Genomic DNA, 5,885 nt, shown 5'->3' with positions numbered 1-5,885 from the left:
TTGTTTCTTAAAGCTGAATAGTACTCCATGGTATACATATACCACATTTTATTAATCCACTCATGTATTGATGGACACTTGGGCTAGAATGACCAAGAATAGAAGAGAGAACACTGCTTCACTGAAATCAGGAGTGAAAGAGGGAATTACTACTGACCTTACAAAAATAAAAAGGATTATGAGAATACTATGAACAACTCTATGCCAACAAATTAGATAACCTAGATGGAACAGACGAATCCCTAGAAACACACAAAGTACCAAAACAAACCCAAGAATAGAAAATCTGAACAGACCAATACCAATCAAAGAGATTTAATTAGTAATCAAAAACTTCTCACACACAAAGAAAGTGCAGACCCAGATATTAATAGTTTCACTGGTGAATTCTAAACTTTTAAAGAATTAAAACAATCTTCACAAACTCTTTCAAAAATAGAAGAGAAGGGAACATAGTCCATCTCATTCTGTGAGGCCCTGATGCCAAAGACAGACAAACACATCACAAGGAAAGAAAAATATTATTAGTTATATCTGTAGTGGGTAGAATTATGTCCCGTAAAAAGATATCTTCAAGTCCTAACTTCCAGGACTAGTAAATGTGATCTTATTTGGAAGTAGAGTCTTTGCAGATGTAATCAACTTAAGATGAGGTCGCACTGGATCGGGGAAGAGGGAACTATGGACACAGATACAGAGGGACACAGGGAGGACACCTAATTTCAAAACAATACAGACTATAGTAATCAAGACAGTGTGACATTGGCATATGTAAAGACATAAAGATCAATGGAATAGAACTGAAAATCCAGAAATAAGCCCTTACATTTATGGTCAATCGATTTTCAATAAGGATACCGAGACGATGAAATGGGGAAATAATAGTTTTTTTAACAAATGGTGCTGAGAGAACTGAATATCCACATGTCAAAGAACAAAGTTAAGACCTCTACCTTACACCATATACGCAAGTCAAGTAAAAATGGATCAAAGCTTTAAATGTAAGAGCTAAAACTATTAAACTCTTGGAAGAAAATTAGGTGTAAATCTTTGTGACTTTGGATTAGGAAATGGTTTCTTATATACGACATGAAAAGCATAAGCAACAAAATTAAAAATAGATAAATTAGATCTTATCAAAAATTTGTGCTTCTTGACGCCATCAAGAAAGTGAAAGGACCATATAATAAATGAAAATATTTGCAAATCATATATTGGACACTAGACTTGAATCCAGACTAAAGACTTTTACAATTCAAAAATAAAAAGAGGATAAAAAAAGAGGATAAAAATTAACTCAAAATGGATCAGAGACCTAAATGTAAAATGCAAAACTATAAAATTCCTAGATGATTATATACAAGAAAATCTAGATGACCTTGGGTTTGGCCATAACTTCTCAGAACAACATCAAAGGCACAGTTCATGAAAGAAATAATTGATAAGCTGGACTTCATTAAAATAAAATATTTCTGCTTGGCAACAGACATTTTCAAGAGAATGAAAACAGAAGCCTTAAACTGGAAGAAAATGGTTGCAAAAGGTATCTCTGATAAAGGTATCTCTGATAAAAGGTATCTCTGATAAAATATTTGCAAAAGGTATCTCTGATAAAGGACTATTTTCCAAAATATACAAAAAAAAAAAAAACCTCTTAAAACTCAATAAGAAAACAAACAAACCAATTAAGAAATGGGTGAAAGATCTTAACAGACACCTCACCAAAGAAAATATGCAGATGGCAAAAAGCAAATGAAGGATGTTCCACGTTGTTTCACCAGAGAAATGCAAATTAAAACAATGACGAGACACGCTGCACACCTATTGGCATGGCTAGAATGCAGAACACTGCCAACACCGAATGCTGGTGAGGATGTGCAGCAGCAGGAACTCTCATTCATCCCTGGTGGGAATGCAAAATGGTACAACCACTTTGGAAGACAGTTTGGCAGTTTCTAACACATCTGAACATACTCTTACCATACAATCCAGCAATCGCACTCCTTGGCACTTACCCACAGGAGTTGAAAACTTATATCCACACAAAAAATATGGATGTTTATAGTAGCTTGGTTCATAATTGCCAAAACTTGAAAGAAACCAAGATGTATTTTAGGAGATTAATAGGTAAGTAAGCTGTGGTACATCCAGATAATGGAATATAGTCCAGCATTAAAAACCAATGAGCTATCAAACCATGAGAAGACATGGAAGAAAATAGGCTGCATACTATGATTCCAACTGTATGACATTCTGGAAGAGGCAAAACTATGGAGACAGTAAAAAGGTAAGTGGTCGCCAGGGTTTGCCAGGGCGGAGTTTGAGGGTAGGAAAAGATGAATAGGCAAAGAACAAAGGATTTTTAAGGCAGTAAAAATACTCTGTGTGATACAATAGAGATGGATATGTCATAAATTTTTCCAAACTCATAGAATATACAGCATCAAGAGTGAACCCTAATGTAAACTATGAACTTCGGGTGAAAATAATGTCAATAAAGGTTCATTAATTGTAACGAATATACCACTCTGGTGGAGGTTGTTGGTAATGGAGGAGGTTGTGCATATGTGGCAGGAGGGGATATATGGGATATCTCTGTGCCTTCCTCTCCATTTTGCTGTGAACCTAAAACTGCTGTAAAAAGGAGTGTTTTTTTTTTTTTTAAAGTTGAATTGAGAATAAACCATTATAACTGTAATTTGAACAGACATTTTAGAACATTACTATAAAACATGTGAGGAAAAGAGAAAGAGAAGCTGAGAATTTTCCAGAACTGATGAAAGATATCAATATACAGATTAAGAGATGCAATGAATCTCCAAAAGATAAATAAATAGTAATCTACACCCTAGTAGTATAATGCACAAAACTAAAGACGTATACAAAGACATAATCAATCTTAAAATCAACCAGAGGAAAAAGGCAGATAAGTTTTAAAGAATTGATTGACAACTGACTTTTCAAATTGCTACAAGAGGAGCCAGAGATTGTAGGAGGGTTTGAGGGAGGAGAGGGGAGGAGAGTGAGGAAGTTAGAGAGAGAAAGAGAAAGAGAATACTACTCAATTCATTTTATGAAAGTAGCATAACTTTGCTACCAAAAGGTGACAAATACGGTATGAGAAAGGAAAAATTATAGGCCAATCTTTTCCACGGACATAGATAAAAAAGAAAACCCTAAGCAAAATATTAGCAAAACAAATTTAGGAATAAAAATAATAATACATCATGGGCTGGGTGTGGTGGCTCACATCTGTAATCTTAGCACTCTGGGAGGCCAAGGCAGGAGGACTGCTTGAGGTCAGGAGACCAACCTCGGCAAGAGGAGACTCTGTCTCTACTAAAAGTAGAAAAATTATCTGGGTGTAGTGGCGGAGGCCTGTAATCCCAGCTACGTGGAAGGCTGAGGCAGGAGGATCGCTTGCACCCAGGAGTTTGAGGTTGCAGTGAGCTAGGCTGACACCATGGCACTCTAGCCCAGGTAACAGAGTGAGACTCTGTTTAAAAATAAATAAATAAATAAATAATAATAATACATCATGATCAATTTGGGTTTATACCAGGCATGCAATATTCTGGTGTATTAATACAATGGAACACTATAAGGTAATAAAATAAATGAACTACACCTAAATGGAACATGGGTAAAATCTCAGTGTTAAGTAAAGGAAGACCTAAGAATTCATGTAATGATTCCATTTATATTCAAACTCAGATAAATCAAAACTTAGCCTTACGTAGGTGACAAACTTTAAAGGAAACAATTACCTTAAATGTCAAAAAAATAGTTACCTCTAGAAGTGGGGTGTGGTTAAGAGATTTATGCTGTCAATATTCTGCTTGTAATAGTTATTTAGATGTTCCTATTTTGCAGTTATTCACTATATTGTATACTTATATTTTACATACTTTTCTAAATTCTATATTTCACAAAGTAAAAATATCATATTCAAACTTTACAATAACACAAAAAATCAGTCCCCAATAATCCCAGTCCAATAGACTATATAATATTCTTCCACATGGCATATACTTTGCTTTTATTTCATTTTGCTGTTTTAGGGAAGTTCCATAAATCTGCCCTAATCCGTCGTTTTCCTATAGATTCAACTCCCTTGTCCTACTCCCAGTCCTTCAAATCACAAATGACCAGGCTAATTCCTCTTCTCAGCCTTTAAAACCTAACATCTATCATATCCCAGGGACCTTCTCTAGCCATCCCTGCCCACATATTCCTCCCATTCCCAATACACATATTTCCTCTCTAAACAGTACTCTGTGGTTCTTTCATCTGTCCCTCATGATACAGTTCAAAGTCTTTCCAAGCAGCTTCAATATTTAAGCACGTTCCTTTCAGCTTGGTGCCCAGATGGAATCACTCTAGGTATGAACAAACTAGAACAGGACTTTCACTAACCACCTCTCCCACTACTTGGAAGAGACTGAAGATACTGCAAAGAATTTGGACTTAAAGATAAAGGGCCCTGGGTTTTGTCATTGCTATGGTCCGAATGTGTCCCCCCAAATTCATGTATTGGAAACAATACTCAGTGCAACAGTGTTGGAGGTGGGGATGGAAGGTGTTTCGGTCATGAGGGCTACAACCTCATGAATGGATTGCTGCTGTAATAAAAAGGGCCTGCGGGCATGGGCTGTCTCCTGCTCTTCTGGCATGTGAGAATACAACATTCCACCTCTCTGGCAGACAAGCAGTGAAGCACCATCTTGGAATCAGAACTGAATCTGCCAGATCCTTGATCTTAAGACTTCCCAGCCCCTGAAACTGTGAGAATAAGTTTCTGTTCTTTGTAAATTACCCAGTCTTGGGTATTCTGTTACAGCAGCCCAAAATGAAGACAGTGGTCATCATTAGCTGAAATGCTATGCAGATTACTAAACCTCTGAGCCTGTTTCTGGAATGTATAAAACAAGTGTAAGAAATGAGCTGTTTATGAAGTGCTTGATATAGTAGACCTTCTGTAAGTGGTAACCAACATTAACAGTCTAACTAACACCATCTCTCCAGGAAGCCACATAACACTTTTTGTTCTTAATTATTACTATGTATTGGTCAGCATTCAATTGTACAGAACAGAATCCACTCTGGCTAGTTTAGAAGATTTTTAAAAATTTTATTGACTACAGAAATAATTTATACAATAACCCAGTATACATGCCTACATATGTAATTCAAACAATCTTCACAATATTTAACTTTGTGATACGTATTGTCCTTTGTCTATTTAATTTTTTTAAATGCTGGCTGTATCCCATTGAGTTGATTTCATGACTCCGCTAACAGTGTGACCCACAGATGGACGATTACATTGTGGGGTATTAAATGGAGGGGTAGAAGGACCTGGGCGGCCCAGAGAACAGCCTAGTCCTGCTCCATCTGTATGCCCACATCCTCAAAACCAGGCCTAGTGATTCTCACAGTGCAACTGATGGACAAGACCTAAGTGACACCCACAATCCTGCTACAAAGGAGCCTGAAAAACACAGTAAAGAAAGCACACTAGCAGAAAGTTGCAATAAACATTAATCAAACTAATCTACAGAATCAGCCCATATCTGCCATGAAATACTGTTATACATAGTTCTCAAGCTATGTACTTGGGATGGAAAACCTAGTGGCCCAAGTATGTATTATTACATTCATTTTATCCCTATTAAATCGCATATTTTCTTGGATACAACCTATTATAGCTACTTCAGTGAGGGAAACATATAACTATGACTAGTACAATTTGTCTGATGGGACAAAATTCAGGGGAATAATACAAATGTAACAAATTCCCAAGTTACATGTCATTTCACAAACATACCACTACCCAGTCAACCCAGGATCTACCAAAAGAAAGATAAATAATAATAAAAAAAATT

Source organism: Propithecus coquereli, unplaced genomic scaffold (genome assembly GCF_000956105.1).
Source record: "Propithecus coquereli isolate 6110/MARCELLA unplaced genomic scaffold, Pcoq_1.0 Scaffold3, whole genome shotgun sequence".
Lineage (NCBI taxonomy): Eukaryota > Metazoa > Chordata > Mammalia > Primates > Indriidae > Propithecus > Propithecus coquereli.
The sequence above is the reverse complement of the archived record's forward strand: the minus strand, read 5'-3'. Positions refer to the sequence as shown.